We start from the raw sequence: 12,179 nt of genomic DNA on the forward strand, positions 1-12,179 counted from the left end.
CAACTACTGAAGCCCGCACACCTAGAGCCCATGCTCTGCAACAAGAGAAGCCACCATAATGAGAAGCCCGCACACCACAATGAAGAGTAGCCCCTGCTCGCCACAACTAGAGAAAGCCCACACACAGCAATGAAGACCCAACGCAGCCAAAAAATAAATAAATAAATCTATTTTAAAGAAAGAAAATAACTCATAAAATATAATGAAAAATCATTAAAAATTAAAATGTTATAATAGAAAATATTCACTTACTGCAAAAAAATAAACAAATGAAGAGTGGAAGAACAGAAAATTCATGATATACAGGGGAAAAAATAAAATAACACACACAAATCCAACTGCATCAAAAATAACATTAAATGTGAATACATCAAATGATTTAATCAAAAGGCAGAAAAGACAGACCAGATAAAAGACAAAGATCTAACTATGTACCCTTCATAGGAGACACACCTAAATACACAAAGAGATTGAAAATGAATGGATGAAAAAAGATATAGCATACAAACAGCAACCACAAGAAAGATGGAATGGCTATAGAAATATCAGATAGACTTTTTAAATGTTACTGAAGATGAAGAGAGACATTTTATAATGATAAAAAGGACAATCCATCGATAAGATATAAAAATTGTAAACATACATGCATCTAACAGAGCCTCAAACTACATGAAGCAAACACCAACAGAAATTAAAACAGAAATAAAGAATTCAACAAAAATAGTTGGAAACATCAATACCTCACTTTCAATAATGAATCAAACAACTAGACAGATGATCTGTAAGGGATTAGAAGACTTGGACAACACTATAAACCAACTGGACCAAACAGACATAAATAGAAAAATCCACATAACAGCAGCAGAATATACATTCTTCTTAAGTGCACATAAAAAACTCTTCAGGATAGACAATATACTAGGTCATAAAACAAACCTCAATAAATTTAAAAGGACTGAAGTCATGTAAAGTATGTTCTCTAACTACAATTGAATAAAACTAGAAATCAATAACAGAAAATTTGGGAAAATCACAAATTGTGGAAATTAAGCAACACATTCCTAAATAACCAATGGATCAAAAAACAAATCATAGGAAAATAAAAAATTACTTTCAGGTATATTAAAATAAAGCGTAATATACCAAAACTTACAGGATGCAGCAAAACACTGCTCAGAAAAAAAAATTATGGCTGTAAAAGCCTACATTAAAAAAGAGAAAAGGTCTCATATCAACCAACTTTGCACCTTAATAAACTAAAAAATTAATAGAAAACTAAACTCAAAGCAAGCAGAAGAAAGGAAATAATAAAGATTAGAGTGAAAATAAATAAAATGCAGAGTAGGAAAACAATAAAGAAAATCAATAAAGCCAAATACAAACTGTTCTTTGTAATGTGCAACAAAATCAACAAAGCTTTAGCTAGGCTAACAAAGGAATATACGAAGACACAAATTATTAAAATCAGGAATGAAAGATGAGACATACAACTGACAAAGATTGGGGAAAAGGACTATAGGGAAATACTATGAACAATTGTATGCCAATAAATTAGATAACCTAGATGATAGGGGAGATTCTTAGAAAGATACTAACTACCAAGACTTACTAGAGGAGAAACAGAAAATAGGCACAGGCTATAACAAAAAAAAGACTGAGTTAGTAATCAACAAAGTGCCAGAAAAAGTATAGCCCAAGATCAACTGGCTTAATTCATGAATTCTACCAAACAGCTAAGGAGAATTAACAACAATTATTCACAAATATTTCCAAAACACAGAAGCAAAGGGAAGACTTCCTAACTCATTCTATGAGGCCAGTATTAACCTAACACAAAGACAAGACAAACTTATCACAAGAAACGATGATGCCAGACCAATACCTCTTATGATTATAGCTACAAAACTTCTCAACAAAACACTAGCAAACTGAAGCCACTAGAATATAAAAGGATTATACACCATGACTAAGTTGCATTTACCCCAGGAATGCAAGATTATTTAAATATATGAAAATCAATCAATACAACATACTATTAGAGAAATAAAGCAGGGTGGGGGTGGATCACAAGATCATCTCAACAGATGGAAAATACTCAATGAACTAGGAATAGCAGGGAATTGTCTTAACCTCATAAAGGGCATGTATAAAAAGTTCATAGCTAACATCATATTTAATGGTAAAAGACTGAAAGTTTTCTTTTTAAGGTCTGGAACAAGACAAAACTGTCCTCACTTGTCACTTCTATTCAGTATTGTACTGGAGGTTCTGGACAGGGCAATTAAGCAAGAAAGAGAAATGAAAGGCAACCAGATTGAAAAAGAAGAAAACTAACTTTACTTTCAGATGACATAATCTTCCATACAGAAAACTAAGAAATCCAAAAAAATTATTTAATCTAATAATTGTCTTCAACAATGCTACAGATCAATTGTAGAAATATCTTTTTTATTGTATTTTTATACACTTACAAACTGAAAAGTTTGAAAGTGAAATTAAGAAAACAATACCAAATACAATAGCATCAGAAAGAATAAAACATTTAACAATACATTTAACCAAAGAAATGCAAGATTTGTACACTGAAAACTACAAAACATTGTTAAAAGGAATTAATGAAAAGGCATCTGTATTCATGGATTGGAAGACTTAATATTAAGATAGCAATTCATCCCAACTGATCTGCAAATTCAATGCAATCAAATTCCAAAAGGCTTTTTTTATAGGAATAGACAAGCAGATCCTAAAATTCATGTTTAGAAACAGAGGGCTCAGATTAGGCAAAACAATCTTGATAAAGAAAAACAGAGTTGGAGTACTGACACTTCCCAATTTCAAAACCTACTTCAAAGTTACAGTAATCAAACCATGTGCCATTGTCATAAGAATAGACATATAGACCATGGAATAGAATTAGGTCTAGAAATAATACCATACATCTATGGTCAATTGATATTCAACAAGGGTGTCAAGAAGTTTAACTGGGGAAATAGTCTTTTCAACAAATGATGCTGGGATAGCTTGATATTCACATGCAGAAGGATAAATCCTAAAGGTAAGAGCTAAAATTACAAAAATGTTAGAAGAATATATAGATGTAAATCCTCATGACTTTGGATTAGGCGACAGTTTCTTATATATGGCACCTAAAGCTTAAGCAACTAACAGAAAAAAAAAGTTATACTGGACATTATCAAAAAAATGTCGTGCCTCAAGTGACACCGTCAAGAAAGTGAAGAGACAACCCACAGAACAGTGGAAAATATTTGAGAATCATATGTCTGATAAGGATCTCATACCCAGGACACATAAATAACTCTTACAATTCTACCATTTTAAAAAGAAACCCTCAATTTAAAACTGGGTGAATGATTTGAATAGACATTTTCCATAGAAAGTATATGAGTACCTAATAAGCACATGAAAAGAACACCATAAGTCATAAGGGAAATGCAAAACAAAACCACAAAGAGCTACCACTTCATATCAACTAGGACGATAATAAAGAAAATGATGTATTAATCCATATTGGTGAGGAGAGTAATTAGAAAACACTGCTGGTAGAAATGTAAAATAGTACAGTAGCTCTGGAAAAAGTCTGGCAATTCCTTAAAAGGTTAAATATACATTTATCATACGACTAAGAAATCAACTCCTAGATACATACCAAAGAGAAATTAAAACATGTTTACACAAAAACTTACATACAAATGTTCATAGCAGCACTATTCATAACAGCAAGAGAGTGGAAATAAGCTGAAGATCCATCAACTGATGAGTATGAATATGTGGTATGCAATTTAATATTATTCAGCCATAAAAAGAAGTAAAGGACTGACATATGCTACAATATGGATGAACCTTAAAAACGTATGCTAAGTGAAAGAAGTCAGACGCTAAAAGACACATTATATGACTGCATTTAAATGAAATGTCCAGAATAGACAAATACACAGAGAAAGAAAGTAGATTAGTGGTTTTCAGGTGCTAGAGGGAAGGATGAACAGGCAGTGACTGTTAAAGGGTATGGAATTTTGTCTTGGGGTAATTAAAGCGTTCTGGAATTATATGATGGTAATAGTTGCAAACCTACTGACTATACCAGAAACCACTGAATTGTACACTTTAAAATGAAGGATTTTATGTCATATGAGTTATACGTCAATAAACAAAGTAGTTAGAACTAATTAGATGAGCTGAAAAATAATTTACACAAATTATTCATATCTCTGTATGTACAAAATTCATAATATTACTTTATCCTTGCTCTCATCAAAAAAGTACAATTTTTTCCCACCTTTTGAACATGGATTGGTATGAAGACTTTTTCAGAACAGTGGAATTCAAAAGTAATGGTATGGAAATTTTAAGCTTAGGCCTCAAGAGGCATATATACTCTGCTCTCTCCTTCTTGGAATTCTATTCTAAACATACTATGTATAGCATGCCAGTCTACACCACCAGAGGATGATAGGCCAAATACAGCAGAGAACAATCATTTGCAGCCTGAAGACCCCTAGATCAAGCAATCAGCTCAAACCACCAGACATGTGAGTAAAGAATTCTGAGATCATCCAAAACCAGTCAAGCTGCCAGATAAATGGAACCACAAGAGAAAAATCAGGAGAGACTGGCAGAAGAACTGCCTAGCGGAATTCAGCAAAATAGATGATGCAGAATCATGTGTAAAACTGTTTTAATACAGTGAACCTCGCATGCTATGTTAAATAACAATAACTAATTAAAAAATAGGTTTAAGAGAAAACTGGAAACACTTAAAGAAAGAATTAGTGAAACAAAATATAGATCAGAGGAGGTGCAAGGATACAAAATACAGACAAGACAATAAGAAAACTTAGGAACATGGTGAAAAAGCCTAACATAAGTGAATCAAACTTTTAGAAATACAGACTAGAGTGGCACAGTGGGACAGATGCAATATTTGAAGAGATAATGGCAGAAAACTTTACAAACATGATGAAAAACACATGTCACAATTAAAAAAAGAAAGATGATACTTAGGTACATCACACTAAAATTGCTGACATCCAAAAACTAAGAAAAAAATATATTTTAAAAGGTCAGAGGGAAGAAAAAGACATATTACTTTCAAAGGAGAAACAATAAAACTGACAGAGGAATTCTTAAGAGAAAGTAGAAGCCAGAAGAAAAGGAAATTACATCTTCAAATTATTGAAAAAATATATCTGTCAACTTAGAATGCTATTATCAGTAAAAATATCCTTCAAATATGAAGACACACACATACACAATAAAAACTTTTTCAGATGTATAAAAGCTAATTTATAGCCCAATTGAGAAACACACTACTTTAAAATGTTACATAATGTTCATCAAGCTGAAGAAATGTTATAGCAAGAGGAAATTCAGATCAATTGGGAAACATGAAGATCACAGAAAATGGTCAATACATGGGTAAATAGAAAGATTTTTTTATTATTATGATTTCTTTATAAGAAAATTGTCTTTTTAAAGTAAAACAAATAATGTGTGGTTAATAACATATATAGAAGTAAAATATATGGCAGTAATCACACAAAGGACAGGAAAAGAGCAAATGGAATTATTACACTTTTGTAATATTCTTACCTTATACATGAAGTAGTATAATATTGATTCAAGGTAGACTGTGATAAGATAAAGATGACTATTACAATCACTACAGCAGTCACTAAAAAAAACACAAAAGAGGTATAGCTAAAAATCCAATAAAAGTGATAAAAGTGGACTTTAAAAACACTCAATTAATCTAAAAAAAGGCAAAAGGAGGAACAAACAACAGAGAAAAAAAATAAAGGAAATTTTAAAATCGATACCATGATGGTAGGACTAAATTCAATATTACCAATATTATATTAAATCTAAATTGACTAAACAATTTGATAAAAGACAGAGATTATCAGAATAGATTTTAAAAACACATCAACAACAACAATAAAAAACAAGACATTTATGCTGCTTACAAGAGATTCACTGTAAATAAAAACACATAGACAGAAGATTTCCACTTCTGCTCATGAAGGTTTAACTGCTGTGAGAACTGACCTCTAGTGTAAACATAAGAAAACTGAACAAAATATATGAAACAACTACTTTCAAGTATAACAGGCAGCTCAGGAATGGCATCCCTGAGAAAAAGAAGACAAAATATGACTGCCCTGGCTTGCTATCTGGAGGCAGATTTGAGGATGCAGCCCAGGAAGGAAAACCCAAACCCTCGTTTAGTTGAGGAAACAAAGAGCAAAGTTCAGGGAGGCCATGGTGGTTAGACTTTGTGGGGCAAAATACTAGAGAAGAGAGAGTTGCACACAACAATCTATAGACAGGTCCCCTTGAACCTTTGGTTAAATAATGAATTGAACACAGTGTGAAACTCTATGAAGCTGGAGAAAGAACCATCAGAAAAAAGTAAGTAAAACAATGTCAGGAACTCACATAGGACTGGGAATAGCTTATACTCCCAAGAGTCAAAGTGGAGAGACCTCTTAATACAAAGAGCATTGTATAGAGAACACAGAAAGGCACTGTCTTAGTAGTGGAAATAAATTAGCACTGAACTTAGGGCTGCTATGTACAGGCCATGACAAATATTAAAAACAGTTTTTGAAGTAACACAACTGAATGCCAGAATAAAGTCCAACACACTTAAAGAAATAGAACAAAATTGAATAAGCTAGAAAAAAATCACAATGTCCAGGATAACACCACCAAAAATAGCCAACCTGGAAATTTTGATCCATAATCAGTTAAAAAAAAATATATATATACACATATATATATATATATATATACATACATATATACACATATATATATATATATATACACGTGCCAATAGAAACAGAGAAAGAAATGGCATACCAATTGGGATGAGTAGAGAAGGATTTTTAAAACAGCTATTAAAAGTATGCCCCATATACTCGAGAATACAGAGTAAAATATCAACATAAGAAGGAGAGAAATGGAAAATATAAAAATGACTAAAATTCAATTTCTATGATGAAAAAATATATACAAAATTTAAAATAAATTTAATAAGGAAAAAATCATCTTTTCAACAAATGGTGCTTATAGCCATGAACAAAAGAATTAAGCTGGATCCCTATCTCACACCACACACAAAAATTAACTCAAAACAGATCAAAGACCTAAATGTAAGAGCTAAAACTACTAAAGTCTGAAGAGAAAACATAGGTGAAAACCTTTGGGATCTTTTATTATACATGGTTTCACAGGCATGAAACCAATAGCACAAGAAAGAATAGAAAAAACAGATAAAACATGAAACTTTAAAACTTTTGTGGGGACTTCCCTGATGGCACAGTGGTTAAGAATCCACCTGCCAATGCAGGAGACACGGGTTCGATCCCTGGTCCAGGAAGATACCACATGCCGCAGAGCAACTAAGCCCATGCGCCACAACTAGTGAGCCTGCGTCCTAGAGTCTGCGAGCCACAACTACTGAGCCCGCATGCCACAACTACTGAAGCCTGCGCGCCTAGAGCCCATGCTCCTGAACAAGAGAAGCCACTGCAATGAGAAGCCCGCGTACCGCAATGAAGAGTAGCTCCCACTCGCCACAACTAGAGAAAGCCCTCGCACAGCAATGAAGACCCAACACAGCCAAAAATAAATAAATAAATAAATAAATTTCTTTTTAAAAAAAAAACTTTTGTGCTTCAAAGGGCACTATCAAGAAAGTGAAAGACAACCCACAGAATGGGTGAAAATAATTGCAAATCAATCTTTAGTAAGGGACATATTCAGAATATATAAAGAACCCTCACAGTTCAATAATAAAAAGACAAATACCCCAATTAAACAATGTGCAAAGAATCCGATAGACATTTCTCAAAAGAAGAAATACTAATAGCTAATAAACACAAGAAAAGGTGTTCAACATCATTAGCCACCAAATGACTGCAAATCAAAACCACAATGAGATACTACTTCACGCCCACAAGGATGACTACAATCAAAACGATGTGAATGGAATATTAGTCAGCGATAAAAAGAAACAAAATTGAGTTACTTGTAGTAAGGTGGATGGACCTAGAGTCTGTCACAGAGAGTGAAGTAAATCAGAAAGAAAAAAATAAATACAGTACGCTAACGTATATATATGGAATCTAAAAAAAACAAACAATGGCGCTGATGAACCTAGTTGCAGGGCACGAATAAAGATGTAGACACAGAGAATGGACTTGAGGACATGGGGTGGGAGGGGGAAGCTGGGGCAAAGTGAGAGTAGCATCGACATATATACACTACCGAATGTAAAACAGCTAGTGGGAAGCAGCAGCATAGCACAGGGAGATCAGCTCTGTGCTTTGTGATGACCCTAGGGGAGTGGAATAGGGAGGATGGGAGGGAGGGGATATGGGGACATATATATGCATATGGCTGATTCGCTTTGTGGTGCAACAGAAACTAACACAGTATTGTGAAGCAATTATACTCCAATAAAGATCTATTTAAAAAAAAAAAAACGATATGAAATAAGCAATGTTGGCAAGGATGTAGAGTAATTGTAACCCTCATGCACTGTTGGTGGAAATGTAAAATAACACAGCAGCTTTGAAACAGTCAGGCAGTTCCTCAAAAGGTTAAACATAGTTACCATATGACCTAGGTATTCCATTCCCAAGGTAATGAAAATATGTCCACACAAAAACTTGTACATGAATATTCATAGATGCATTATTTTAAAAACCAAAAATTAGAAACACTCAAATGTTCATCAAATGATGAATGAATAAACAAAATGTAGTATAGTCATACAATGGAATATTATTTGGTAATAAAAAGAAATGAAGCACTGCTATATGCCGCAACATGGATAAACCTTGAAAACACTATGCAGTGTGAAAGAAGCCAGTAGAAGAAGACTACAACTATATGACTCAATTTATATAAAATGTTCAGGATAGGTAAATCCATAGCTGACAAGGGTGGGGGGTGGTTAAAAAGTGTTTTTAAACTGACTGTAGTGATGGTTGTATAACTCTGAATATACTAAAAACCATTCAGTTATACACTATAAATGGGTAAACTGTATGGTATGATGGTTAGTCTTATGCATTGATGAAGCTGGGTTATAGTACCTCAGGTATTTAATCAAACACTAATGGCCTCCTCCTGAGTGTGGCAGGGACCTGAACATATGATGGGATAGTCATTCTGATGATTAGGTTGTTACATGGTACAGTTGGCTTTGAGAAAGGGACATCATCCTGGATGGACTCAGTCAGATGATCCCTTAAAAGGCATTAGTCTCTACTTGAAGGAGATTCGAAGTGTGAGTGATCCCATTTCAGTTGTCGAGACTCGACAACGCGAGTTCTGGAGACGGAAGGGGGATGAGGGAGAGAACGTGAGCATTCTTTCAGAGCCGAAGTGGTCACTGGCTGACAGCCAGCTAGAAAACAGTCACCTCAGCCCTACAATTGCAAGGCACTGAATTGTGCCAACATGTGAATGAGCTTGGAAGCAGATTCTTTTCTAGAGGGCTGGTCAAGTATTTTGTAAAATGTCCTTCAATGTCGTTTTGTCTGATGTTTTCTGATGACTAAACCGGGTTATAGATTTGGGGGAAGAATACCACAGAAGTGAGGTGCCCTTCTCACCACATCATATCAGGGGGTATGTGATATTAACATGACTTATTACTGGTGTTGTTAACCTTGATCACTTGTTTATGGTGATGTCGCCTTACATCCTCCACTGTAAAGTTACAGTTTTTCCACATCCACACTCTATTCATTAGAAGTGTCACCATGTCCAACTCACACTCAAGGGGAGAGAAATTAAGCTCCACTTCCTAGGGAAATGAGTGTCAAGGTACTTGTGGACATATGTTCAAACCACCACAGTAATTAATAAATATTTTTGAGGAAGATATTTGGAAGCTACACAAATATATTTTTTCTCCTTAAAGTTTCACCCACTAATTTGAACATTCTTAAGAAGACTATTCTTACGGCACTTATTACTGTGGGGTTCTAACAGCAGTTTTTTATTTCCCTCATTCATTCTGCATTTATTATTTGGAATTTTCTGTAAGGAATATTTATCCATTCTCACCCATTTATTATCTATTCAATCACTTAAATCACTATAGAATCATGGATATGTATTATGTTCTTTGGGTTACAATCCAATACAATCACTATTTTTTGCCCAGATTTGACCCATTAAGAACTCTTTCTGGTTGGCTGTGTCCCTTTGACATGCTCCCATCCTCCTTTATTTTGTTTTGAGCACTTTCTTACTTTCTGGCATTAAACAATACTTCAGGTTCACCTTGTGTTCTCCCTGCCCCAGCCCTAGAACCAGCCGTTACTCCAGAGAGCCCTGGTTCCTTTCATTGGAAAATGGTATTTAGAAACCAGGACTGTGGGCACTGAATGTGCTCATTGCTACTGGGGCATCATGGTTTCCAGGCCCTCTTGGAGAACTGAGCTAGAAAATATACGTATATATACCTCTGCATATATATATTAAATATTAAAATAAACTTGAATTCATGCTTATACTCTAAACCAATACCACAGGATTCTTTTTTCTTTATTTTCTTTTCTTTTTTTTTTTCTTTTGGCCATGCCGCACGGCATGTGGCATCTTAGTTCCCCAACCAGGGATCGAATCCGTGGCCCCTGCAGTGGAAGCTCGGAGTCCTAACCACTGGACCGCCAGGGAATTCCCCACAGGGTTCTTTATAGTCTTCACTCTTTGCATGTTTTTTTAATAGATCTTCATTGGAGTATAATTGCTTCACAATACTGTGTTAGCTTCTGTTGTACAACAAAGTGAATCAGCCATATGCATACATATGTCCCCATATCCCCTCCCTCTTGAGCCTCCCTCTCATCCTCCTTATGCGTCATCACAAAGCACGGAGCTGATCTCCCTGTGCTATGTGGCCGCTTCCCACTAGCTAACTATTTTACATTCGGTAGTGTATATGTCGATGCTACTCTCACTTTGCCTCAACTTCCCCCTCCCACCCCGTGTCCTCAAGTCCATTCTCTATGTCTACGTCTTTCTGTGACAGTGGGAAACCTGGCTCACATTAAACACAATTAATTTATATATTTGTCCAAACCTACTAAACATATAAAGTATTGTTAGAATTGTTAATCTGTACTATGTGAGAAACAAATTTACCAATCAGAATATAATGTTTATGTAGGTTTTTTTCTTTAGTTTTGTAGTATCCAGCCAAAACACTGTTTTCCAAGGTTACTTAGGTCAGCTCATTATTTTGATGAGGTTATGGCATTTGTAATACAGTTAAATTTATTTGTCACAGTTTGCATTCCCTTATGGGATCCCCTGACATGCTGGTTGACTTTTTTTTTAATTTGCCGTCAGGGAAGTTCATTCTTTGTGGTATACAGTATGATTTGACAAATGCATAGAGTCATTATGAACTACCACAGTGTCATAAAGAACAGTTCCACAGCACAAAAAATTCCATTATGAGGTCCCCTTGAAGGCAATCCCTACCTTTACTACTTCTGGCAAATAACTGATCTCTTTTCCATCTCCATAGTGCAATATGTAGCCTTTTGGTCTGGCTTCTTTCACTAAGTAAAAGGTATTTAAGATTCAGCCATGTCGTTGTATGAATCAATAGTTTGTCCCTCTTCTTGGTTTTCATATATTCCAAAGTTTATGTAGAAGTACCACATTCCCTTAGTCCATCTGGTTTCAGTGCAATACACTGTCAGTGCCTCACCTAAAGCAAGTTCTGCAGCATCTCCCCACTCTTTTGCCTCAGAATGTTCACTGGTATCATGATAAGCTATTAATCAGACATGCTGGCGCAGCTCAGAAGTACAATACCCCCAGAGGCATCACTCAACCATCAATGGAAGAGAGTTAGTGGATAAATTCCCCACCCCCACCCCCAATCCCTGAGGGTTAACTGAGGAGCATTCTGCATAGCTCTTCATAGGTCCCTAGTGGGTCTGAGTTCAAATTTCCCAGTATAGTAGCCAGCCTAATCATGTACATATTATTGGTTTTTCTCCCATCTTTGAAACTCTCTATTCCCTCAATTGTGCTTCCTAGGTTCATCTCGTAAATAAACTATCTCACCCAAGTCTTTGTGTCTTCTGGAACACTCTTTCCCCAGACAGCCGCATGATTCACTC

At 35.1% G+C, this 12,179-nt stretch overlaps 1 protein-coding gene across 7 annotated transcripts in view; it reads right to left on the minus strand.

Moving 5' to 3' along the window:
• ATRNL1 (attractin like 1) overlaps window positions 1–12,179 on the minus strand; it is a 721,245-nt gene that overhangs the window by 538,669 nt on the left and 170,397 nt on the right. The gene's annotated exons all lie outside the window — the stretch shown is intronic.

This window comes from Balaenoptera ricei, chromosome 16 (assembly GCF_028023285.1).
Source record: "Balaenoptera ricei isolate mBalRic1 chromosome 16, mBalRic1.hap2, whole genome shotgun sequence".
In the NCBI taxonomy this organism is placed as follows: domain Eukaryota; kingdom Metazoa; phylum Chordata; class Mammalia; order Artiodactyla; family Balaenopteridae; genus Balaenoptera; species Balaenoptera ricei.